General features: G+C 41.1%; 1 long non-coding RNA gene across 1 annotated transcript; it reads left to right on the top strand.

Moving 5' to 3' along the window:
• Nucleotides 1-19: 19 nt before the first annotated feature.
• On the top strand, nucleotides 20-26,718 carry LOC121182924. Its single transcript, XR_005894173.1, has 4 exons — nucleotides 20-290; nucleotides 12,268-12,398; nucleotides 23,073-23,169; nucleotides 26,019-26,718. It is a non-coding gene; the product is annotated as an uncharacterized LOC121182924 (long non-coding RNA).
• Nucleotides 26,719-27,792: the final 1,074 nt, after the last annotated feature.

Genomic DNA, 27,792 nt, shown 5'->3' with positions numbered 1-27,792 from the left:
TCCCCGGCTCACATGACGCCTTTCTGTGCGCTCCTTCTCCTTTCAGCGCTCAATCCCGGCGAGTGCAGGCATCACTGAAGACCTGACAGCGGCGGAATCGGACGTCCTCTGTCCCCGGCAGAATTAACCAGGTGCTGTCTTATGCAAACTTTATAGCGATCAGATGTAGCTGACCATCCTGCCACTGAGAATGACCCTGCTTCGCCGGAGGAGCAGACTTTTTCCGTCTCCAAACGATCGGAGAGGCGCAGGGGCGAGACAATAACGCCCAGAAGTTATTGAAATGAATCGTAAGTAGGCGATATTATATATATATTTTCATCTTCTAATCGCTTATTTATTGCCGCTACTCTGGAAAGTAGTAGTTATATTTAAAGTCCTTTTGTGGTCGACTTCAGTTTTAAATCTATGATCGCATGTGTCACTTTTGCGCCGTGTGCTTTATGTGTTTTTTGTTTACATTCAAACGAAAATTAAACGTTTAAAAATGTTTTATATGCTTTTTTTTATCGCTAAATAGATTTGACTTCAGTTGGTACTTGAATGATCTCTTAAGTTCATTTCGGTCGGTCGACATTCTTTGTGCGTCTCTGTGCATTTTCTCATTGTGGATGTGTGGCTGTCTCCGCGCAGCGCCATAGCATGAAATATAGATAAAAAGCACACGGTAAACCCGCTGACCCCAGGCAGGGAGGCTGTGCAACCGGTCCACACGGCTCAATGAGGACAATTAGGGGGTGGGGGGGGACAAGAGAGGGAAAAAAATGGAGTACTTGAAGCGCACTAAAAACAGGACTGCACTTCTCTTCAACCAGCCAGACAGGATAAGGGTGGATCTTCAACAACCTTATGTGCCATTTACAATGCAGGATATGACCAAAAAAAAAATGTCCCTTAAGTTTAAACTTAGGTCAGGCTCAGAGAAGGAGGGCTAAAATTAAATGCTTTATTTTTTTAGGAATGAGCAAACAGGCATTTATGTCAAATTCCAGTGAATTTGACAGACACTCTTTGAGGTCATGCCATTCACTGAACCCTTTTATTGATTGTAGATGAGTGGGGTAGTGGGGTCGCTGGGGGGTTTTATGTACATTTGGGAGTCGAAGCCAAAAATGGGTGCCCTCTGATTTTCCGTGATTTCTGCACAATCAGAGTGAAAAAGCGGGGCAACGGGGCCATTTGATGTTTTGAAAGGCTTCAGATGGCTTTAATTAGGACCTATAAAATCTGTCTGCCCCATTCTCTGAGGCGGCGCTCTGGTGGAGCAAGAAGGGAGGGGAACTGACAAAAAAAAAGAAAAAAGAAAGAAAAGCAAACCGACACAGAAAGTCACTTCAGTGAAGATCGTCTAATCAAATTTTTATAACCCTCCTTTTTTCTTCTCATTCACCCCCCTCCCCCCACCCCCTTGCCTCCCACCCTCCCTTCCTTGATGCTGGTGGTATGTAGGCAGCCCTCTTATTCCCTCTTTGTCTGGCTGCTGTGGTATCTACACTCACCCCCCCCTTAGTCCTCCCACCACCCTCAACCTCACTACCGCCTACAGTCGGCCCGACCCCAAGACACCTGAAGGCTAGACATAATGATCAAGAGAAGTTCCAGTCTGTCTGGAGCACAGCCAGTTGTTTTAGGTTTTCTCCTTCTTCTCCTCCTGCCTCTTCTCTTTTTTGTCCTCCTGCTTGCCTGGCTGGCCCTGCCCATGTCTCTCCCTCTTTCCTTGTCCTCCATCCACAATCAAGGCACGCTATGTTGTTTGTGAGTTGTGAGTGTATCTGTGTGTGTGTGTGTGTGTGGTATGAGGGTTCGCAGTTTCATTGCTACTGCTACTGTTGCTGCCTCTGCGTAGCCTATATGGATCTTGGATGGAGGGTGGGTGACTCACACAGCTGCAATACACACGCTCATGAGGAAACATCAAAGACTTCCTCTGTGTGTCTGTGTGTGTGTGAGAGAGTGAGATTTCAGCTATGCTGTTCTGGTGAGCGTCTACAAGAATATAGGTATGGCGTGGTGCCTCTAGGTATTTTAATTTTTTTTTTCTATTTTGTTCAAATGTACTGTGCTGCTTAGCTCTTTTTAAAAATGTTACATTAATTCTACTATATCAGAGTTATGAATTTTTCTGTACGGCATACAGGAGGCTCTGAAGCTTGATGTTTTCCATGTTTTAAGTTTTTCCAGTGTGTTGATATTAAATAGTCTTAGTCTTGATCTTGGAATTCAAACGGATTAGGGTCAATAAAACAACATTGTCCCACTATTAATGACCAAGAGTTAAATCGTTTGAGCTTCTAAAATAAACATAACATATAATCTCTGCTTGAAGATTCCATTTTACTGGAGGTTTTGAATGAGACCCTTGGATACGCTCAGTCGCACCTTGACTGCGACGATGGGCGTCTTAAGGCAAGGTGGCGTCTGAAGTAAGAAAACACTAATTAGAGGTGGCAGTTGGTGAAAATGTTTCGACATGTATTATTTCTTTGACAGACAAATACGTCGTCAGGAGTGTTTTCCTTTTGAGGAGAACACGTCTTTGTTTTCTCGATATGTGTTGGTTAGGGATTACATCATTTGGCTGCTGCTGGGTTAGCTTGATAATAAGCTAGCTTGCTTTATGTAAAATGGCTGGTTGGAGTGAAGTCTTTGTCGGACATCTTTACTTGACAACAGCGAAAATCAGAAGAAGAGTTGTATGTAATGTTTTTCTGTTTCCAGTTGAATGAGGCTAATAATTTTTGTAGCATATTCCGAGTTGTTTTTCTCTACAGTGTCCGTTCTTTTTTTTTTTGATAAACTTGTTTGTTAAAAGATTATCCCCTAACAGCTGTAGTGTGTTCCATCTGTATCCACAACCATGTAATCTTCTCAAATGTAATGTTTTGAAGAACATATGTTCGTAAAATTTGCACAGGGCTCCAGTCAAAATCCTACCACTTGTTTGTGTGTGTTTACTTAAAGCTGACTGTGTATCATGGCATCAAGGAGACGGAGGATGTCTCTTCTTCTGCCACCACCCTTTGAAGGGGGAAGTAATAAAAAGCTCAATGGGTGCAGCAAGCTGTTCTGCCCTCCTACACTTTGAGGCTTTCTACCTGGAGATGAATAGGAGGCCCCTCCATAACGAAGGGGGAGAAGAGAACATTTTACTGAAGGCTGAGGATGTGGGGGGATGCGACATAGCTTATAGACACTTGGTGTGAAATAGTCCACTTGTACCAGTTTACAAGACAGCACTGTCTACTCAGTTTGACATAAGAATAATTATTATTTTAGATCCTGTCAAGGCATAATTTTCTAAAACATCACTAACCTGTCAACATGTTTGAATACAAATGATGTAAATCTATTAGGTTTAAGTGGGTCAAAAGGGTGTTATGTAAACATTACCAAATTGTCCTGTTAAATCCCGTTTGAAGTAAAATACCATTTTCATAGCATGATAATACAACATCCATGATAATGACATCAGACGATCGCAAAGCCACAGATTAGGATTTTCAGTAACCAGATTTATGCGTGAAGGAGTGAAGTCATGGTCAGGAATGTAAATGGCGGAGTCATTCAATTACCACTGTGCCCTTTCCTGGGAAAAGTCCCCAGCCGTGAAGAGGTTAATTGTTTTTGAATCTCCATCCAAGGGGAGAAAATGGGCAAACAGGAGGGATAGGAGGGATAATTGAGCTGCTGATAGTTGAGTGGGTTATGGATTACGGCGCCTTTCCAGAGGAGAAAAGAAAAGGAAGTAAATGGGAGAAGAAGGAGAGAGGGAAAGAGAAGGATGGGATGTGAAAGGCCCATGTTCTGCAGCCGCAGGGATTGTCTGGCCTTCTTAGGAAAGAGGGAAAACTCTACTCCTGACCCTTGACCTCTCGCATGCTCCTCCCTGCTCCAGGTGCAAGCCCTCACTGCTGGCAGCTCACACACAGACACGCACTACAAGCTAATTTTTCACACACTCTGCAAGCTGTGGGGGGGAAAAGCCGTATGAAACGCAGATCCTTTTCACATTTTCACCCCCCCCCCCCCCCGCTTCTTTTTCTTCATGCCATTCTATTGTCAGGGGTTAAAGATCCAAGCCTCCTTGTTGGGTTGGGGGACTGTTGCTGTAATATCAGGCCTCTTTCTTTCTTTTTTTCTTCTTCCTCTGAAATATTTTCTTGCGAAGAAAATGGATGACTGTCTTTAAACAGGGGGTGGGGGGGGGGGGGGGGGGGGGGTTCTGACATGGTGCAGTAATCACAGGAGTGTTAATCAGAGGGATGTCATGTATAATTACTACAGTGTTTGATAACACCACAGCGAACCACCTCAGGCCATTAGCGAAAGTTTCTCAATGCTATTAATGGGCGTTAATAAAATTCAAGAAAACCCGGATGGAACGAGCCCTCTGCATGGCCCAGTGGTTAAAGCGCTGTAAGGTTAATGAACCAATTTACATACTTTCTGCTGCCATCTGGTTGGAGTGACGAGGCAGATGCTCCCTACTCTGTACTGTTGCGTTGTGCTGTTCAACATGGAGGAATGTGTCAGGTCCGCAGAGGTCGATAAGCACATTTAACACAAAGCCTATTGTCAAAAACATTCATGAATGAAGTGAAAATCGTTGCTGCTGAAATGTCCTGCAGAAATAAGCATCGACCAGGCTGCTTTTGTAGTTTGTGTTTAATTTTATTCAACCCCATTGCAAATGGGTGACTAAAGGAGAGCTTTTCTTTTGGTGGATGTTAAATGTGGTTGGTATTTGATTATAACTCTCAGGTCATCAGCCTTAGAAATTATCGTTCATAAAAAGTGACACTTTGATGTGGATTATACCCTGACCCCTCCCCATGTCAGGGAGAGGGGAGTCATCTGGGCCTAAGGCGATGAGGAACAGGGGCAATCACAAAAATCACTATAGACGATGCTGGAAACTAGGGTAAAAAGAAGATTAGTGTCTGTCAACCTCTCTGCCATTCTCATCTGGGTGATCACATTACAAATAGAGCATTCTTGAAGCGCTGTTTTAGCAGAGGAACAAAATGAGGTCTGTTGGCGATCAATAAAGCAGTGTGAAGGCAGAGGGATATACTTAAAAAATCAAAGGCTCTCACTGGCATGGCCATCATCTCACCCCGTCTGCTGGAATCAGATAAGGGAGCAGGGCCTTGCAGGAAAGGTTGTTCGGCCCCAGGGCAGCTTGACTTGACGGATATCCCTCCTACTGGCACCCATGGCAAGCAGATTTCATCTGCAAATGGGCAAAACCAAACCGTTGCAGGATCTATCTGGTCCCTCTTTGATACTGTACATGTGGAAGAACAGCTGAGGGGATAGATGGGTAAAAAGGAGCGTAATAATAAATCCCTGCAGCGTGTATGGGGAGAAAATACGCAGCTATTTCACTAACCCCTCTGTTGTCCTCCATGGATGATGGCTTTTACCTCATGCTTCACTTTTCACATTTAAAGAAAATAAAATCACCCTGGTTTTGGTTTGACAATGTGTCAGAGTTGGTGCGAGTGTTCGTCTCAGATTAGCTCTTTGTGCCGTGAGGAGAGAGGAAAGACGGGGTGAGGGGGGATCAGGGGTGGGGGTACAATACCGCTGCAATCCTAGTTGAAAGAAATCATTTGCACAGTTTTGTGAAAGCAGTATTTGTCCGGTCCGATGGTTCTATCAAAGCCTAACAGCCACGGTGGAACGTGATTTAAATGACGGGATGAGCTACAAAGCCGGCAGGATGTCGGGTTAGAGTCATTTCTCAGCTGAACGCTCTCCAGGTAAATGCAGATAATGCGCTCTTGAGTTTTTCTTTCTCTTTCTTAAAGAAGTCTCATTTCTACAGACGGCTCTGAGCTGACACCAGCACTGCCAGAGCTTCTGTTCTCAGAGCTAAGCTTGTACAACATTTATGTGGTGAAGATGAAAAGACATCATGGATATACTTTACGCCTGTAAATTCATCCCTGGAAAAACTAGCTCAAAAATGCCAGAGTTTCTTGTTCTTCTTAAAGTATTATCACTGATTTTTTTTTTTTTTTTTAATTTCACTCCAACTCTCATTCTTTTCTAAAACACTCCCAATTCTGACTTATAAAACTTTAAATACCACAGTAGTAAACTTGCCTATGATGAGATTTCAGGTAAGTGAACAGGAGATGTAATAAGAGGGTGAGTGCAGCTTTAAACCCGCTGTTCTCTTGCAGTGCAGATAAAAGATTTGCCTCTACCCATGTCTGTTGTTGTCTTCAGTTTCAGAACCCCCTACAGTATTTCCTGGTGACTCACTTCTTTCCGAGCCATTTATGCTTGAAAACTTCCTAAGGATAAGCCACACATTTTCTGAGTTTTATCGTCGATGAAGGACCATTGGGCATAATGAAGTTCTGTTTCCCAGCATGAGTTTGTGAGGCTCATGATTACAAACGCTCCTGTCATTGTCTCCCATCATCTCCTGCCTAATTGAAGACAATATAATGAGACAATGGGGTCTCGCTCATCATTCTGCATCAATGGCATGCTCTATGGAACGTGCCAGTCAGTTAAAAGCAGGGTGATGGTGGTGTATGGGGGGTGTGGGTGTATGTGTGTATGTGTGTGTGGATATGTGAATGCACTCGAGCTTGTTTAATTTGGACCAAGAAGATGGACAATTAAACTACAGCTCCCGGGGGGGCTGTTCATTTTGGTCAACTTCCCCACTTCATGGCCGCCCGCCCTTGTAAACGCTCCTGGATGTGTCTGGGTCATGCGTTAGGGGGTGGAGTGGGGTTTGTAGGCGGGAAGGGGATTGGGCGGGGGTCTGCCTCTGGAGGGGTTGTCTCAGATGATTAGGACAGCCAAGTGTGGAGAGTCCCTCAGTGCCTGGCCTCCTTCACCTCCCTAATATGCTCTGAATAAGTCCCCCTCCACTGTGCATTTGTTGTGGGGTTTGGTGGGAGGTGGGGGGATTATGTCTGGCCATGGTTTAGAAGTGTTTGTCATCTGCCCCCTCGAGGCCTGCACCGGTTCCTTTGTCTGAGCGTCAGGCGTCGGTGCAATGTCAAATCACACAATGTGCCTATGCAATCAGGGCATCTTGGGTTAGAAACTGACACAGGATTTCATGTCTGGATTTTTCATTTTTCTGTAACTTAATTTTAGGGTCTAAAATTAAAACAAGTGATAAAAGTCATAACAGTCCATACATTGTCATAACAGTCTTATTTGTGTATTTTGTGCTTATTTTGTTGTTTAAAAAAAAATCTACAAATCACTTAAATACTAACACATCATTCCGCTCTGTAGTTACATTTTTTTTTTTCATTTCCATAAATGATTTGCATGACATAGATGTGACGTACTATGAGGATTTTCTCAGAATATTATCAGGTAGAAGCACATCTTATCTATGAGTAAACAACGGGTTATGTTATGAGTTGCTGAAAATTAAAACAAGATCTTTGCTGGAGTCACAGTCATGCTAAGAAATTCCATCGTAGAAGAGGAAGAGATGCTCATTTCTGCCGTCACTTTTGCAGTCACAGCCTGCATCTTTGCTAATCTATGATTGCTCGTGATAAATCCATCAAACTCTTTCCAGCAGCTTTTTGTCTAATTTGAACAATGTGTAACTGTGGCCTTATTTGTTCCCTAGTTTCACTTAGTATTGAATTTGAAAAAATCTGCTCAGTGCTATAATGAATTTGCTCCACTTCATGTGAGACAGCCATTGAAAAGCATCCTGAGAGAGACACGATACCACTTAATGACTCAGGACTAGATGAGGCAGGTTATCGTAAATTAAAATATTTGCAATACTTGATACAATAATTCATTAAACAAGATAATTGATATCAGCGTAATAGTAATGATAGAATTTACTTAATACTTTCTTTCTATCAGTTTACAGTGAGAGCCCTGTTCCTGGTGTTTACATACATAGTCTGGTGTTCAGTTTAATGGTCTCAAAGTTTCTATGGTTTCATACAGTGCATCTCTGTATGAAATTTGGAAGAATGATTCATTCATGTCCAGACAATGGGTACCAAAGAGGGCACTGAGCCCCTGCCAAATATCACAAGTTACATTGAAAACAAACAAAACACTCTTGCTGTATACTGTGGAGGCAAAATCTCCCAGTGACTGATAACAGTTCTGCTGATTTAGGAAGTGTGGGAGAAATAGCTTCTGTGGCTTTGCATTCAAGTCATTTGGCCATTCAGAGCACCAGGAAATGACACACATTTCTCCTTTGCAGTAACAAAATAAACCCAAATCTAGCTTCCTACTATTTCTGAATAATTGTGTCTAAAATTTAAAAGTTAATTGCTTTGGTAGAAGTCATGAAATTGATTTATGGTCTTGATTTCATTGCACTTTGGGGACTGCTTTATTAAAATCTGGCTTCAAATACACTGGACCTTTTGATTTATCTTAAAAGTTTCTTTAATTACTTTAGGCCAGAATTCCTCCATAATAACTAGTAATGGAAAATAAAAGGCACTGTTTATACATGGTTTAGTGTTTTGAAATCATATCTCTCTGTGGTTTTAAAGGCTTTTGTTTAATTTTGGGAATAATTTTTGAGAAGTGGAAACACAGCCGCACACATCCACATTACTTATGTACAGGGACACAGCCTTTCTAGCCCAAGCATGTTTCTGAAAATGTTCAACAAAGATTTAACGGCAGCACTTAAATTCGTTCGCAGTCATATTTTGTCTTTTTCAAGCTGATCTTGTTCCTAATTCCATCTCACAAAGGCACACTGCAGTGACTAATTGTATCACGCTCTCTTGTCACAATATACAATTGCTTATAATGTTCACTGTCCAAGGACGTACCTTCCTACTTTGCAGATGAGTAAATACACCAGGCAGATGAGTTTTTATGACACTCAACAAGCTATTTTGATCACGTTACCCTTCTTTCCGTCATTTGTGAGTGGCAGATCTAGGTGTTTCTCCCACACCTGTATTCAGAGTCTCACAGGCTTGAAAATCTTTCAAACAAATGAAAATATCAGAAGTGCACTTGATCTGCCTTCTCTGCTTGTGTAAGACTTTTTTTAAGCTTCTAAGTAGTTTCCACTTCATTTGACTGTGCCTGAAGGCGCATTAAAACCATTTTCGTAAAGATTTCTGAATAAGCCCCTGAGATGTTTTTTTTTATAGCTGAGGTTTTAAGGAGTGTAGATGGACACATCAATTGGGAGTGAGGGAGTAAAGTAATTACAAATGTGTGTGTGTGTGTATGTGTGTGTATGCGTGGCCTAATTGAGTTTTCAGGGTGAGAGTCTCATCTGACCAACAGAAAAGTGTTGTTTGCTGCTTTTTTTAATCCCAGCATTACATTGTAGAAGAGACAAAATAGTTGTGGCATCAAAGCAGTTGCATACTCAGCGTGATTTTTGGCAGATATTAAACGCTTCCAAAATTAGTTGTGCCACTTCCCACAACCCAGAGTCCTTAAAATGTGAGAAAATTATGGAATATAATTGAATTTTGCTTACACTGACACACAACAATTCTAAATCCCCCTTTTGATTTTTTTTTTCATCATTTCTAGACATGGAAAGCTGCAGAAGGTGAGGGTTAATACACTGGCACTTATATCAATCTATTCAAATCATCTATCAAATGGAGTATGACTTTTTTTCTGGTGGTACAAGAAAGCAAATCCAGTACAGATGATCTCTGTGCGGGCAGCAAGCCTTGAAGGTTTGCATAATTTCTGCCACGTTCTCCCTGAGGGCATTCTAGCCTCCTAACATGCAGAAACACACACACACACACACGCTCTCTTGCACGCACACTACCATTTTTCCTCACAGCGTAGCAGGAGTCTGTCTTTATCTGTCCTATTGATTAATGAAGCAGGCGCAGCGGGGTGCCCGACAGAGGTAGGAGTCTAGATCAAGGCTGTGAGCTGCATCAGTCCCACCACACTCTCTCACACATTCACACACACGCACACACACTTTCGCACTCGTGCACTCTTTCGCTGTCTTTGTCATGTTCTCTCTGTGTCTGTCACAGCAGACGCTGAATGCACAGGCAGCCATGACACACAAGTGTACACACGCATGCATACTGAGAGACATGACACACCCAGCAGTGCTGACACACACACACACACACACACACACACACACACACACACACACATCGTCATAACTCACAAATACACCATATCACACCACACACACACATGCACATTTGAAATGAATTACCATGGCTTGGCTGTGCGGGCGCCTAAGCTGGAAAGGCATTTTCTATAAACATAATGTTTGCAGATTAGTTGAGGTTAATGATCCGATTGCCTCGGAGCTGCCACAGCGTCTGTGTGTGCACATGTGTGTTTTTGGCTGAGGGGAAAAGGCACTGCTCTACTGTGATGTCTCCCTCACTTCCAAATGAGACATGCCCCAGGCACCATTACAAGAGCAGTATTTATGCTATTAGAGAACTGGGTTCACCGCGCTAGCAGCAGTAGCAGAACAAAACAGCTAAAATTATGTCTTGACTAACCTCAATGGGTAGGTCCAGTATTTTCTTTGCATAAATGAGAAATTACAAGTTGTATACTTAAAGGCTATTTTTACAAATCGCTTGTTGGAATATCACGCACATTATTTCTGGGCCATGTAAATGTAAAAGCCAAGGAATAGAGCTGTTTCTTTCTTCTTCTTTTTTTTTAAGTGTTTGTTCTTTCAGAGCAAAAATAAAAATCCAGAGTCAGAGTTTTTTTTCCCTCTTAGCCATCTTTACTTTGGTGTTTAAAATTAGCTTCATAGTCCAAACCAGAAATAGCCTTTCTCAAACGACTCTCTACAAGTCTCAGTCAAGTGGAGTTGGTGGGTTCAGTGTGGGTGTAGTCCCTCTGAATCCACCTCCCTACTCCCCACAGAAACACTCTGAGAAGCCCCTCTCATGCAATGCTGAATAAACAGAAAAGCACACAAATGAAGGAGAGAAAGAATGACTGAAACGTGACTGTAAGACCCCTACTCTTTTTTTTTCTAAAGTGATCCTCCCCTCTCTCCACCTACATATTTTTCTCCTATCCCTCCCTCCATCCTTCGTTCCCTCCCTTCCTCTCCTCCGGCGTTCCTGTCGAGGCATGCCTCCGTCCCCGCCAACCAGCATCGTCCATGTCAGGGTGAGGGGGCAAGAAGAGAGGAGGGGAGGAGGGCAAACAAAGGAGTACTGTTGCTGCCTTGCCGGGGTTTTGGGGAGGGTCGACACCAGGCTGGAGGGGTGCGGGTGGAGGGGTACAGACGGAGGGAGTGTGACTGAGGAGGCTTATCATTAAGAATAGAGTTTAAAATGAATGGGAGGGGAGCAGGGGTGTCTGTTCTGTTCACAGTAATAAAGAGGACAAGCAGTGCCAGTCGTTTTTTCACACGCACCCAGACACACACAGACACAGTTGGCATACTCTTAGCAATGATGTAGTTAGTGTGAGTGAGTGTGAGAGATAGGGGAGGGATGGGGATGGTTCATTGTTTCCTGCCCATTGTACAATATTTGCTTAACCCCGGTGCTTTATCTGTGCAGCTGTATGCTACAAATGAGATGGCGAAAAGTGTGCAATGGCGTCTGTCACAGCTGTTAGCAATTTCATCTGCGCACTGTAAGACAACCCCTACACACGCATACACACAAACCCTGTCAATTTACGGAGCTGTACGGCCCTGATAAAATCATTCTCTGAACAGCACAATTACACTTCGACTTAGTCTACGCAAACAAAAGGTGGACAGTGAAATAGACAGTAACAAGCCAACAAAGGTATGCAGACAGTAAACGGCAATCATGCAGCTGTACAGGTACTTAATAATAAAAATAATAATCCTATCTTTGTCACTTTTTGCCAGTCACTGCTCCCTGAACCCCTCATGAAACTCATTCCTTGTTACATTGACAAAGCTTGCTCCAATCTGCAAATATACCACTGGCTGTTGTCGCTCAGGATATCTCAGCATTACTCAGGTTTTCAGGTATACATTTTTAAAATGGTTACTCAATGCTTGGGATGGAATACAGAATAGCAAAATAGGTCATGAACTGAATCAATTTGTATCTTGTGCGCCTGCCTTGTTCATACAGTCTTTCTGCACCATGAGTAAGAAAGTGTTTTGAAAGATAACTGAATTTTGGAGGCAATAACTGGAATCCCACGGGGCCCGACTCCATGAATGGAGTGTTTTTTTTTTTTTTCTTGACATAGGATGCTGGTAGAGATAACTCCATTCCACTCTAACAGTTTCTTATTGGTTGGCTTCCCCTCTCTGTCCAGGTCATGAAAGGAGCTGGCATGAGAAGAAGAAACAGAACGAGCGCTAGGCTTCACCGCAGAGGGAAGGAAGGGAAGCAGAAAACTGTCAGAGCAGAGCGCAACAAGGAAAAGACAAGAGTGATGAAAGAAAGGTAAGAGAGCTCGGTTTGCCCCAGGGTTACACATTGTCTTGTGTGTGTGCGTGTGTGTGCACGTGTGTCTGTCTGTCTCCTGTTGCCCTTCCACCTGGTGGCCTGAGTCAGATGTGTATCTGGAGTGAGTTTGGCGTTTGCATGCATGTGTGTGTTATTGTTATGTGTATGAGTGTGACTGTTTGTTTTTATCTGTTTCCCTGGCGTCAAGGTGAAGAGTGTACCATCCTGTCTGACTCACCTGCTGCATCCTGAACTTCTCTATTGTTTTTATCTCTTCATCTTTTTTCTGTTTTCCACATTCGTTTTGTTTAGTTAACAGTTATTTCTTTGTGTACGGATATATTTCTTGATTTATATGATTTGATCTCCAGGAAATGCAGAATTACACAGAATCGGAGTGGTTAGCAGTTTTTTGACTGTGGCTTTTGTTTGACACCTTTTGTTAAATATCATACATTGACAAGTGACTAGTCCTTGTTAAGATGAGGGTTTTCTCACTGATCACTGCCACTGAAGACATGAAAATAGATTTCTTTGCATACATTTATATTTAAATTAAATAATTATATCTTTTATGAATTTTATTCTGGATTCAGCAATTTTATTCAGTTCCCTTTAATATTAAATAAACATTGTGTGTCACTTTGCAGCGAGGAATTACTGAAACAATTTAATCACTACAATTTCATTTAAAAAAATCTTATTTCATGTATTCATGAATACTGTAGTCATGAAGACCTATATCCACGTCACAGACATTTTGTCCTTTCCTCTTTTGTGTTAGAATACAGAGAATCCATTTCATGTTGTATGGATTTGACCTTTTATCTCCAGCATCCATTAGAGTTAAAAACAAAATCCACCATTTGGGGGTGCAGGGAGGAACAAAATAAAACATTACCTTGGAGAACAGCATAGCCAAAAGGCAAAACACTGGAGTGAAACTGGGAGAAGAGCCACCTTATTGTCTTAACTGTGTTTCAGTGGTTCCCCAAGTGAGCAGTCTCTCAGAGACTAATCGTCTCGCTCTCTCTGTGTGAGGCTGAAAGCAGCAGTAAATCATTTTCTGCCATGCGGGCATAGCCAGAATGGCTGCCACCATACACAGATAGGGGGATGGTTAAAGAGGGGAGGCAGCAAGAGGAAAAGAAAATGTTGTTTTTCACGGTTCTTGTCATCCTCCTTTCTGATGAGACCTCTTCCACCTCAGCCTCCCACCCAGAGGTTACAATAGCAATGGTGTGATTTTTCTTCAAAGATTGTTGTAACCAGTCCAGGGTATCTTACTTTTAGACATAGATCCACTGCTTCAGTTCAGCTCTTCTCACTTCATATCAAACCAGTCCAGTCAAACTCAATTCTCTCTTCTATCTCTTCATGCCTTGCAGTCTCACTCACTTATTTTCGGTCTGCCTGAGCCTTGCAATCTTCTGTCTTTTCTCACATTTTCAACTCGCTTCTGTTCTTTCTCTCTCAAGCGACCACAGCCACCGCCGCCACCGCCCCCCCCCTTAGGTTTATGCACATGTATCTTTATTTACATTCCTTCCACCACCGTCTTTCTTTCATGTGTACTAGATGTTTGTTTCTCAGGTAAGGCCACTTCTGTTACATGGCTCAATCATTCTTCTGTCTACAACCACCAAAAATTCTGCCAAAAAAAAGGGAGATGATGATGAAGAGATTATTTGGTGGGCTGTGGGGGTGTAGAGTGCTGGTTTAAAGGAATGGGAAACTATCCTCCGAGGGACTGTCCAATGCCAATAATGATCAGTTTTAATTATTGGACTTCCTCACATTTCAAATCTCTGCTCAAATAACCCCAGCTGGATAAGACAAAGTTGTTTTGATATGGAAGAGGTTTTGAACTCATTTGAGGAAGATATTACTTCTCCAGGGAAGAAAGAAAGGAAAAAGGTGGAGGATTTTGTTAGCAAGTATCCAGACATGGTACTGCTTTCTTCTCCCCTTTTTTCCTCTCAAGTGTGTCTGTCCTCTGCTCCGGTGGAAGAAGGTCTTTCAGGAGCAGCCAAGTCTGTCTAAGCTGGCTTTAAAAGCTGCAAGATTCAAGAAGCAGCATGGCTCTCTTTTGGTGTCCATTTGTGTATACGGAGGCTGAGTTGCAAGGCTCAAGCCACAGTGTGTCTCATGGTTTCATATTTCAAAAACCGCATATGGGAAAATGACAGGCAAATGAGTCACTCTGTCAAGTCATATTGATTCACTGCAGGACGGGGGACAGAGCGAGTAATTGTCAGTTTCATGCTCTCGCAAAATAACTGGCAAATGATGGACGATGGTTTACAATGATGAGGGGGAAAACACATACTCAGCTGGAGAAAGGGTATATAAACCTGATGGACACGTGTCAGAGATGGTAACATTTGAAGACAGACTGATGGGCATGAGGGGGCAGAAGCAGAAAAATTAAACAGAGATAGAGGATGGTGGGCAAACAAAATTTCAGAGAGAATAGGGATGAAAGAGAAAGACGTTGGTTGAGAAGATTTCAAAGTGAGCACAAGAGAATCATCTTTGAGAGAGGACCACAAAGGGGGAGAAACTGTAGAACAGGCAAATAGAGAGGTGGGGGGTGAGGGCCAATGAAGCAATGCCTCTAATGTCTTTATAAGGCCATAAAACACTGCACTTCCTGGCCTCTTTCTAATTGCAGAGAGGGACAGGATTGGGGGAGACTCGACTCTACCTGCTTACTAAATGAGGCTCCTAAATTCCCACTGATTGGCCTTGGGGGGTTTCTTTGGGATTGCTATGCCAGCAAACATGGATGCAGAGCGAAGCCAATTCAAGGAAGGTTGTTGTTTTTTTTTTTGTTTTTTTTTTAATTTTACTTAGAGAGAAATACAAAGAAGAAGGAGGATAAAGTTCTGTATTTTAATGATCCCCTCAGAGTTCTCTTATCTCAAAAATAAAGGTGAATGGAGAGTGACAGAAGGGGAGTAAAAATACAAAGACAGAGCTAAGAGTAAGAATATAATGTACTTATAGGCTATTCCTTACAATAACCACTTGAAAACAAGGCTGTGAAAGAACACAGGGGTGGAGAGAGAGGATTTTATAGACTCAGCAGGAAACAACCGTAGAAATGGCTACGCTTCCCCAAGGAGCTGTATGCTGAACTCTTAAAAACGTGAAAAGTAACGCTTGCCACCATTGGAAAAGAAAACATTTTCATTTCATAAACTGCTTGACTAAGGGACTCTGCCCCAACCTCTAACCCTTAAATCAGCACAGTAAACAACAGAGCCTTCAGAGGAGGAGAAAAGAGAAGTGTTTTGTTTATTTTTTTTAAACATCTGGTTAGGTACAAACCTGTTCTAAATTATGCCCCAGATACCTGCAGATATACTTGAACGGAAGAGCTGTTAATATCAATATTTGTTCAGAAATAAGACATCAATTAGACTGCCAAAAGTGATGTGAATAGTCTTATGAAATGTTTTGGAGCATGAATTGTAAAGGATAGCAGACAAAAATGTACTTTCACCTTTATCTAAATTCGGATATTTTATATTTAGGGTAACCACATATCCAGAGATGTTATAGATATATTGGTGTGCAGAATTGGTGGCAGCTAGAATTCAAATAGTCAAAAGAGCAGTGTCATTTCTATTTGTCTCTGATTAAATGATTTTCCAGATCCTCAAACAGAATTGAAACAAACGCAGACTGAAACAAAAGTGCATGTAGAAATTAGTAATGCATGTGTAAATATGTTTTAATTATATAATTTCTATATTTTGATAGTCAAATATCATTCTCAATACTGTTATTGTCATTGAAAAGATTACCAAGCCCACTCATCATGTGGTTTTGCCTTTCCATCCAGTCACCCTATATGCTGTATATTTAATATGAATGGTGATTTCAGACATTGTGATTTTCCAGTATTTATCTTTTGTCAGTGACTTAGACTGAGTTTATGAGCTGTGTGTGCATAACTTTTCCGGTTTTGATGACAGGAGTTTGGGGGTTGTATTGTGTCTCAACTTGCCACACTACAGGAGCTGTAAAACAGTTGCCTTTTTTTGTGCTGGGTTTTTATCAGTGGGCGAGAGACTGAAAAGGAGTCAAAGGCAGCCCCCTAAGCTTTCCATAATGCGTCCCGAGAGGAGACAAAGGCCTGCATTCACTGCTGGGTGTCGATAAGACCTATCATTAGTCTGCCATTGGAGGTATTACCAACACACCGAGACACACTTACACACACACACACACTCATGCACAGAGTGCAGTAGGGTACTTATTCCTGAACCCATTCTCTTTTTCCACATACACATGCATAAATATTCGTATGCGTGCCAGAGAAGTGAAAGAGGCATTCCAGCTTGAATTGAATCAAATAAAGGCTGAGGAGTAGACCCCCTGCCGCTTTCCCATCACAGTAAAATTCACTCAGCCTCGCATGGCTGAGGCTTCCACACTCAGCTATACCTCGTCTGTGTGTTCATCTATATATGGCTGCAACTTTAAGTAGCTGATGCGACAACAAGCCAAAAATAAAGAATGCACTCCTATTGGTCATTTTTGACGAACAATCTTAAGGTTAAGAAGTAAAAGCCATTGGAAAAAAAATTCTTCATAATGGTTGGAAAGCTCACTTGTGATGTCTATTGACCAAAGCATGCTAGCACCAACAGGTCTGGTCATATGACACTTCACAATCACAATCTAATGTTACTTAGCAACCATAGCTAGCCAAATGGTCAGTGACAGAGATACCTCCTTTGTGACATTTAGGTATAATGTCAAGGACGACAGGCAAAAGATAAAAAACCTTAGTTTTTTCACATGGCCAAATACTGGATGTGATGGCAATAAGGAAGATACTGCTAACATTCGCAGCTCCACCGAGTCAACAATGTTAGCCTAGCCCCAGGTCAACGAAGCGCAACCAGCGAGCACCCTGTCTTCAGTAATGCCGTTAGAACAAAAACAGCCGCCGTTAATGTTGTTAAAGTTACTGTAAGGTAATGTAATGTTACTTAATGCTGTGGTTCTGCCACAGAAGCCATATGGTTACTTGTTTGTACTTGTGCTGGAAGAATGGCTTCTTTGAAATGTTTTGTGCTGTAAAGTATTTTGTGCAGTAAAGCATACCAGCAGACTCATGTGGTTAAATGCAGTTAAAAGCTGGTGGAGGCTGCCAGCCATCTTGATGATAGAACTCCTTGTTTACAGTAATAATACCAATCTCTCTGAATTAATGTGATATTGACTTATTGATGATAAAATGCTACACATAGTACATTTACTTAACAAGACAGGAGTAAAATTAGGTGCAAGAAGAGAAAGACGGTTGGGTTTCCTATTAGCGTTTTCCTGTGTGTATTTGTGTAGATTAAGGGGAGAACGACAGCACTGCTGTCTAGGTCCTAAGTAGATGATGGACCGTAGCTCGTATTCCCATTCCCTCTCATTAGCTCAGCCCCACCACCACCTCCTCTCTCTGAGAATATATGAGGTTACTTGCCTACCCTTGCTCTGAATTCCCGGCCAAACGCCAAGCATCGGCTCAGGGTCATTAGCCTCGCTGCTTGGAACAAATGGCCTTCAATAGCATCTCAGCTAATACACAACAGAGGCAGATTAACCCCTTGATCCTTGGAGGATAGCATATTGAAAACATTAGGAAGAGAAGGGTGGACAGGGGTGATGACCAGTTTTTTTTTTTGTTTTTATTTTTTAGCCTTTTCCATCTTAAACTAGCTCTTTTGTGTTTGTTTTCCTATGTTTTTTAGTTGAAGATTTTGAGAGTCCTTGTTTTTTTTTTTTTTAAATCCTTGGAATCTCTTTGCACTTCAGCTAAACATCACAGTTGTTTGCCTGAAAACAAAACCACAGAGAGAGAAGTGGGCAGAGGATCAAAGCCCAAGGAGGATTTGTCTGGCAGATAGTCGCTGGGGTCCTGCCTATGTAGACTCTCTCGCTATGTCTTCATGTCTCTGTCTCTCTATGTGCACACCACTAGGTTGCCCCCTCACATTGCCAGCTTGAAAATTATAGATCATGAAAAAGAACAGTGCAGTCACAACAACCTCCTCCCTGGAGCAGACGCCTCCTTATTACAGCACACGGGTGTGTGTATACACACACGCGCTGTCTTGTCTTTTCCACCCTTTTATCTAAGTGCCTACTTTGTTCAGGTTTTGATATTGGTATTTCATCGCATCTCTTTTGAAATGGTAAACAATTCACCCACTTGATTTTAACATCCTGCATTTTTGTTATCAAAAGAACCTCTGCAGGAACTTTTAAAGTCTGGGATAATTTACGTGCAGGAGGAGGGTACAGGAGGAGATAATCCAACAATAAACAATATAAAGTCAGATTGTCTTTTGTAACCTCAGTGAAAATAACTCCATCCAGTACTGAATACGTTTATTTCCATCTAAGGTCAATGTGTTCACCAAAAAGTTCTTTCCATAAGGCCTCGGTGAGGTTTGTGGCCTGTTGGTGGGGGGGTGGCTCAGATGTCTGTTTTGAGCAGAAAGACACGCCCAGAGGATGGATATAATTAAGACTAGTGACTTTTTTTTTTTTTTTTGTAAGGAAGGAGGGTGCATGAGTAACTGTTCTGGGTGGTCTAGCTCTACATGTCTGTACTAGTTTTATTACAAACAGGCACAATATGGTAAGAACACAAACATATTCTGACAAAGCACAAAGATCAGCATATATAATGCATTCAGACATAAGTAGCACAGAAGTGAAAACAGCCATGTCAGTTGTTTCCTGGCCTGGTACCCATGTTGGTTGTCTGGATGTGGCAGAAAAGATTTAAAAAAAAAAACTGAATTGATCAAAGCAGTTGGCAGACATACCTGACATTCATAGAAGTGCACTAACAAATGACTGCTTAACTTTAAAAAGAACAACTGTGAGTCAGTGCCCTCTGCATTTCATCACAGAACCAATTTTAGCCTTCAACCAAGTATCTTACAGTTTCATCCAAGCCTTTATTTAGGTATTGAATAGAAGCCAGATGATCCATAAAGGGCCTCCTTTTATGTGCATAAGGTTACCATAAAGACCATAAGTGTTTCTCTGCCCCTTGAAATATATATATATTTTTTTTTTCTTAGTGCACTTATTTAGCTCAAACAACTAGAGACAAAACTTCTACTAAACTGCAGGCTTTTCCATAAAGAGCAGGCATCTCTTACATTATCAAGTATTTTTCTTTTCAGCCTTGGGTGGCCCAGTGGAAGTTGGATTTTCAGCTTTTGCAATGTTTGTGTTGTTCTTTGCCCATTGAGCCATGCAGGACCACAAGTAGGGAATTTGTCTTAAATTGCTAGGGGATATAATCATTAATAACTGATAAGTGACTGTTGCTCCACTTCAGACATGCTGCTCTACAGTTCCTCTGACTTTCAAATTAAATGGCCACCCAGGGATGAAATGTATGTTAATTTTTGATAGAAAAAATCTGGATATACACGATTCAGTATTCTCCTAACACTAAGTTTGTTTTAGTTATTTGTTAGGAGTCAATATAAAAGTTAAACAAGTGTAATTGTCTTACAATCTTTCTTTGACACAACTGGAAACAAACTGTAATTTATACAAGGCTTCCTTCACTTTGTGGAAAAAGAACAAAAGCTGCAAGGCCAGCCAATCCCACAACAAGGGCTTTCCAAACAGTCAATCCTGATTAATAGCATCTTCTCGTTAACACATAAACACCCTGTGTACCATCAAAACGTCCATTAATTTGGAATTTCTTTTCTTTTTTTCCTTTCGCGTGAATTGGCTCATTTAGCTGGCAGAGAGAACACAGATCTTTATTGTTGCATTTTGTTTTGAAGGAGCCTAAACACATGGGTGGTCCCTGTTTTTGTTTTTGTTTTTTTGTTTGTTTTTTGTAATGTACTGAGCAGCTCATGGATCCATTAATGAGAATATAAATTGGTGACTCTGTGCCGGGACCTTAATGACGGAGGTGCCATCCCCTAGCTCGGCAAGTCTGCGTACTGGAGCAGAGAAAGGGATGGGAGTGGGAGAAAGAAAAAAAACAATGAGGCAGAAATGGAGAGGTGGGAGGGAAATGATGCAGGGGGTGGCTAAAAAAAAACAGTGAATGTAGGAAGGAACATACCATAGAAGTAGTTGTAAGTGAAGGATACATTAGCTCTGCAAGACAGAAATAGTAAATTGCATGTATATTCTGGCAGATGCAGTAAATTTAACAAAGGAATACTTTAGAAAGAGAAATGAGGGGGGCTGTTCTTAGGCAGCATAAAAGGTTTAATTTCTCCTTCGGCTGTGGTGAGAAGCTTTCCTGTGCTGCCCTGTTTCACTGTATTTAACATCAAAGTGAAGTATGAACAATCGAGGCAATTTTTCATACGGCCAAGGTCAATCATTGTTCTTTCTGTGTGGATGTAGATGCAGCTGAGAGGAATTCAGAGGAACCATATTTCACTGGCAAGTCTATTTTAGCAAGCCACCTTTCAACAACCTTTTGGACAGATTTTTTTTCTTTTGTGTGTTTTCATTTGTAACTACGTTTTCAGATTGTACATCTGATTTGTAGAAATTTTCAGGTCCATTTATTACAACTGTGGTGTTATTTTTTAGCACGGGTTTCATTAAAGTTCTAGACTGCTTTAAATAATATGTGGGACTTACTTCATGCAATATGAAATATAAAGAAAGATTGATGGATTAAAAGATTACTGCTACATATAATAAAATGTCATGGTTAAAGTTGAGGTTAAAGCCTTAGATTCTCCACACATATCTGTAGATTAGAATCAAGGGCCTGTTCCTGGGTCAGACTTAATATACAAAACACCACTCCTGATGTTTACACAAACCAAAAATGTATGTGGTTATTATATTCTTTGTATGCTTAAACACAGCACATTTAGACTTCTAGATATCTTTAGAAAGAAGCTCTTGTACTTGCCACATCTAACCATGACACTCACTAGAGTTTTTGCCTAGGATCAAATGATTGTTGAACCAAAGAAGAAATAAGGATTCTGAGGGACTTAAAACTACAAACAGCAGGTTGCTCAGCTGAAGAGGCTTAAAAAAAACATTTGACAAAATGTCTTCCACAGGAACTTCAATGTGCTTATTGACCACAATAAACACACAGTGTTTGTCTGTCTGTGTCAGTGACTCATGATTAGTCACAATTAGAGACCAAATGGTTCTCGAATCAAAGACACCAAGGGATGCAGAGAATAACCACAACTGCCTTAACGGAAAAACTGTGATGTGATTCAGTGCTACATCTACTACTACTGTTACTGATGATGATAACATGTTTTCTGTTTTTTTTTCCCTTGAATGTCAATTACAGTGGCCACACATCCCATTTTGATTGGAGTAGTCATGATTTTCAAGCCTTCCTGTTGTTTTATTATTTAGGCTCAATCATAAAACATTTGATTTGCCAAATGGTCTTTGTGAAATGTGACACTAAAGAAGATTTTTCTTTCTTTTTTTCATTAGGGCCATAAACACATCACTTTTTGAATATGTCAGCATTGGTTTCAGAAAATTATGTCTTACATTTTCACTATTTTTGATTAACTATGCATCATATTAATCAGTAATAATTTTAATTTGTTAAGTTTGCTAATTATGTTTGTATACTAAACTACTATCTATCCACTACCTTTTTACAGACACAGTAAATTATGCACAAGTTTAGTTAAATACTAGGAAAATTACATCGCCCCTTTCTGCATGTCCAGGTTGTACTTTTTTTTTTTCCTTCCCTTTCCATCTGGTCAGCCTAAGATGGTATACTCAGAAATTCTTTTTGATAATTCATTCTGTCTCAGTGCACATCACTCCCAGCCTCATCATGCTGTGGGCATGTCAGACACCCAGCTCTATATAATACATTACAGTCAGTGCCGTCATTATCCTGAAATTCTTTATTGTGTTTAGGGCACCACATAAAAGCACATCAGTGACATTCCAGCTTCATTAGAAGAGACATAACAGCCATCACAACTCAAAAATCACTAGCATGTTTTATCAAGATCTGATTTAACAGACTGCAAAGTGGCTTCAAAGGCTGATTCCACTATGTGTGTGTTAGCCGGACTCTTGTTCTTGAGGCCTCACAGTATTTTTTTCTCTTTAAACCACATAGCTTCCGTCCAACTTTTTTTTTAACTTTATTTTAAGATGAATCGTGTGTTAATGTACACACATGACGGCTCCCTGTCATCGTTTCTCAAGACCACCCAGAGTGTTTATAGAAACTGGGTTGTGAGTGGGCTTGTTGTACATATAAAATAATGTGTGAGTTCTTTAGAGGGGGTGAAACACATACTTAATACTGTTACACAAATCAGGTCATTGTTGTTGAATAATGTAAGTGAATAATTTAAGACACGTCAACTCTACAAACATGTATTATTTGGAAATGGAAGTGTTATAAACCACTTTGTGTGAAAAGAGCAATTTGGTAATGTGTTGGTTAGAAGGATTTGTTGACTGTGCGTGTCTGTCTTTTAGCATGTACGTGCATGTGCTTTTTCTGATTCATTCACTTACGTGGCGTATCACAATGTGTGTGTCTATTTGTGTGTGTGTATGACATTTTAATAACATGGTTTACCAAACAACACCTGAATTTATCCTGTGCTTTCTTCTCTTCTGTTTTCTGCCCTTGTCCAGACATGAAGGAGGCATGCATGCGCACACACATTCAACGGCACCTAGAGTCTGTCTGCGGTGTACCACCAGCCTGCCACACACACACACTCCTGTTACGGTAAGAATCAGAGACCACCGAGTCAGGAGGATAATAATGGTGTGAATGTGAGAAAACAAACTCATTATCCACTGCTGTTTTCTTCTCTGAGTAATTTTAAGACAAATGGACTACTTAAATTCCAAAATGCTCCAAATTCAGTATTTAAAAAAAAAAAATAAAGAATTCAATTATTTTAAAATGACAGGATTCACTCAGAAATGTGGTTTCTTTGTGCTGTTCAATAGTGTATGAAAAGAATGCATTTTTATTAAATTTGGATATTTCCGTTTTGGGACTAACCTTAATTTATACAATGTCATTTTACATAAGGAGTATTTGTATGTGCCTGCGTCATGCATGCCATTTGTAGTGTGTTCATGTGTATGCAGAAAACCCTGCTTCTTTTTTTTTCTATTTCCATCAGTTAAAACCAATCTCCTCAAGTCAACTTTAACAGCTGCACCACATATCCCACAAAGCCCCACAACCTACCCCCTTACCCAACCAGTGCCCCTCCCAGGCTTCCCAGCATCCTGCTTCGTCCTCCCTCCAAAAAACCATGTATGCTGAAATTACAGTGTGTGAGGTGGCATTGTGGGAAACCCTTCCCTCCCTTTTAAGTGCTGTATTTGCCCTTCATGTCCCTCCTTATCTTTTTCTCATTCCGCCACTGTTCTGCATGGGTTCGGGTGGGGCTTATTTTGATGTTCATTAAACTGTCAAACAGCTGCCCATGTTAATTAGCATCTACAGTTACAGTAACTATAGTTCAGACTAAGGTTAGCAAGGTTTTAATGCAGTAATAAAAAAAAAAAAAAGATTGGCCACTTTGTATGGATTATTTTTTATTTGTTGGCCTTTGCGAATTACATTTAGGATGATAGTCATTTTATGATCACCAAATCTCTTTGTTTTTGTTAGTGTGTGTTCAATGAACTGTTTAGAACACAACAGCTCATATGTAAATAAAAGACATAATTTGCATCGATCTGTCCAGTAGATTTCCAGGTTATCACAATGAGTACTACTACTACTCTTAGACAAATGGCTTTGGTCAGTGTTAGAGTCATTGTTTTAAAGCTGGCCAACATTTCCCAAAACTATACAAATAAATGCTTTTGAGTTTGGCTACTATCACTCATGGACAACACTGAGTAGTATTACATCCTATGCTCATTTCAGGTTCACATTCCTCATATCATGACATGTATCTCTCAGGGAATATTTTTCCCTAATTCACAGTTTGTTTGTAGTGAATAGAAGAGAAACTGGATAGTTATCATGAGCAGTGATTGCCAGAAAAGAAAGGCCTAAACGGAAAATCCTGCAGTGAAAATGATTTTGTGATAAAAATGGTAATACATGAAGATTACAGTGTAAAAATATGACAGCATGGCTGTTTTAAGCAGGAAAGATATGGTCAAAATGAGCAAATATATAAACCAAAAGAAGAAATTCAAGGATTGCTGCTTGTTGGGAAGCTACTTAAATCAGAAAGCCGCCCCATCATCTTGGTTCCTAGCTTCAGGTTAACTGATGGCACCGCCCTCACAGCGACCGTGTTACTAACCAGCTGTAATGACACACTCCATCAGTTTGGCTTTGCCCGCGCAGGGCTAGCTTGGTTAACAGTTGGCGGAGGTGCAGCATGAGAGCGTTTGTGTGTGCACCGGCTATTAAAGCACTTGAGAATCAGAGACGAAAGGACTCGCACTGCTAATGGATGTGTCTATTGATGTTCCCATTTAGCAGCACACTGTAAACGATAGGGCAATGATTGTGTCGAAGACGGAAGGAGGTGGAGGAGGAGTGGAGAGCGGTTTGGCTGGGCGATGATAATGACAAGGAAGGTTATTATTTGGCGCCCTGCGGAGTCTCTCTTTGCTTTCTGTGTGTGTGTGTGAGAGAGAGAGAGAGAGACAGGGGTACTCTTCCTCCATCTCTCTCGCTCCTGTCGGTCTCCAAGCCTATTGGCTATTATTCACTTCTCGCTTTTTCTCCCCACTCTGCTCCTCTCTCATGACATTATTCACTGCTGCTAGTCTACATCAATTGTGGCTGTCTTTCTTCCACATCCACCTCTACTTCTCTTTCCTCAATGGCCCTCCCTTTTTTTTTAAATGTATGGTGCAGATATCTATTGTGATGGCAGACAAAATAGCAGAAAAGGAAGTCAAAGACAGAATAATGCAGCAGAGGCTGCAAAATAGTTTCCTGTTAAAATTTTTTTAGGAAGGTTTGCCCTTGAAATATTGATTTACTCACTAGTAGGTGTTTTTTTTTTTTCGGCTGTGTGTGTGTGTGTCCTGTCAGTTCCAATCAGCGTGTGTGTGATGAATATGAATACAGGCAGCCTGCCTGCAGGTTTGGCAGGAGACCACCTCCAGCTGGACTCAGACCCGTACTCAAGTGTGTCTGTGTGTGGCTTTGTGAGCGTGGTTGTACACGTCAGCCTGTATCTGTCAGCACTGTGACAACCTGAGGATGAAATAACGAAAAATATACAACATAACTCAGAGGTCAGCATCAGGGGCAGTTGAAGCCCTTGCTCTGCTTATTGAGATGTGCAAAAACCCTGTACAGATTGAAACGTATTGAAATTGCATGAATTTCTTGTTTTGATAAATTCTGGCAAGTATTAGGAGGTTGTATGTCCATTTTTCAGTGTATGCAGCACTACCTTTACCAGAATTACTGTAATCAACCCTATTCTTTCTAATCCAGCTTGTCAGTGCGTGTCTATGTGTATTTTCTTGTTGACTGCACATTGTTTGCTAGAAGATTAATAGTGTTTAAATTTGTAAATATCTTGTCAGTGTAGTAAAAAGTCCATCTATCATTCTGTGTGTATGTGTCTGTAATCGCAGGGCAGCAGCTACAGTGGGAGACGCCATTCCAGCTGTGAGGAGACGGAAGAAGTCAACATACACACTCACACAAACACACACACACAGGAACACACAGAGCCGGAGGCATGTGAGCAGGTGAGCATTAAGTCAGGCAGCTAAACAGATCACGTCGCGGTATGATATCTGCAGACAGGCAGACAGAGGAGGCCGGTCTGTACCTGCAGGCAGAGAGCAACAACTCACAGCACCCTCGCCAGGAATTTCCTCCCCCTCCTGAGAGAAAGCGAGAGAGTGACTGAAGGTGAGAGAAAGACATAAACTGGGGTTTCTTTCACTGTAAGGTGTGTTTTTATGCTAACCGGATTTTAAAGTCTGAACACAAACTGGCTGGTAAATGTTCTTTTTTTGATCTGAACAGCTTCAGGGTCACAACATATTTTAACTTTGACATTAAGCAGTATTTTTTTTTCTTAACTAGAAAAATGTGTTAGGCAGTGAGGACTCATTTACCAACAAAGTTCAGTCTGTATTTAAGTCAGCAGTTAAGCTTTTTTTTTTCACCGAAAGTTAAATTGTGACAGCTTTTGCACATGGGTTTCTCCCATCTAAAGCACATTCAAAACATAGTACATTTTTGTTTTTAAAGAACTTGAAATATGACCAAAATTAGCTGGCAAGAGAACTCGGCGCAGATTTTTTTTTTTTTTTTTAATTTTCATCCATGTTTTGCTCTGAGCAAAAGTTTCTTTTTGCCTAAAATGAAGCTGATGGATAAATATGTAATATGCAGAGTTATAACTAAGAGGACAGTGAGATGGAAGAAATGAGAAAAAAATTCTCTTACGCCACATTTTAAACTCAACATTCTCCTTTACCACAGTTGATGAAAGAATAACCTTTGAAAATGAAAGAGTACAGCACATTCACACGCTACTGTGATACCAAGTACAGATGGTTCGATTGTTATTTTGGAGTAATTCAATCACCTTCTGTATGATGTCTTTCAGGAATTACTAGGGTGTTTTGACAGGGTCCTCAGTGCTAATTGTGAAACTTTGACAGTATCTGTTACGCAAGCTTGTTCTGCTGGTTTGCTGTTGTTAGTGCTCCTCAGAGCAGCTTCGACATATTTAGTTTTTATAGCTCTTGCTCATTCACAATCTGCTCAGCACATGTGGCCTTTATCTGTGGTGTCCTGTATCACATTCATAGTTATTCCCCTTTGGGAGATGCCCGTTACAGTTGTGGTCTCTTGGCTACCAAGCAGCTTGACTGAACCAACTGTGGGTTATGCTGTTGCTTAAGAGAACCTCAACAGTAGTTATGAAATAAGGGGGGGGTGGTATCAGGTCATTTCTGCATAGATTTCGACAACTGATCCAGCAGATCCAACTGCCCCTTAAAATCTTTTCTCTGTAAACTACTCTTATCCTTGAATTTAAGTTGTTTCACTCATTAGGACGATCAGCCATGTTCTGTGATCAGCTTTATTCCCTAGCTGAGGCTTTGTTCTTTGTCTTTTTCAAAGCTTTTTATATTTAGCCTGAAAAAACGCCTTGTGAAATTTTTACAAGTCACAACTCTCCCCACCACATCCACTTATCTAAAAATGATTCAGTGGTTAAATGTCAGAGCTGTCCATGCCATTAAGGCCAGCATGTTTGAAGGAAGGACACCCTTGTCTGCCCTCTCCCTCCTCCCTTCTCTGTTTCTTCTCATCCCTCAACCCCCCACCCTCACCCGTTGTGCAGACCATGTCATTCAGATTAGGGCCACATTGTCAGCTCAGGGC

The sequence above is a fragment of the Toxotes jaculatrix genome, chromosome 6, assembly GCF_017976425.1.
Source record: "Toxotes jaculatrix isolate fToxJac2 chromosome 6, fToxJac2.pri, whole genome shotgun sequence".
In the NCBI taxonomy this organism is placed as follows: domain Eukaryota; kingdom Metazoa; phylum Chordata; class Actinopteri; family Toxotidae; genus Toxotes; species Toxotes jaculatrix.
This window is presented reverse-complemented; position numbering and strand designations above follow the sequence as displayed.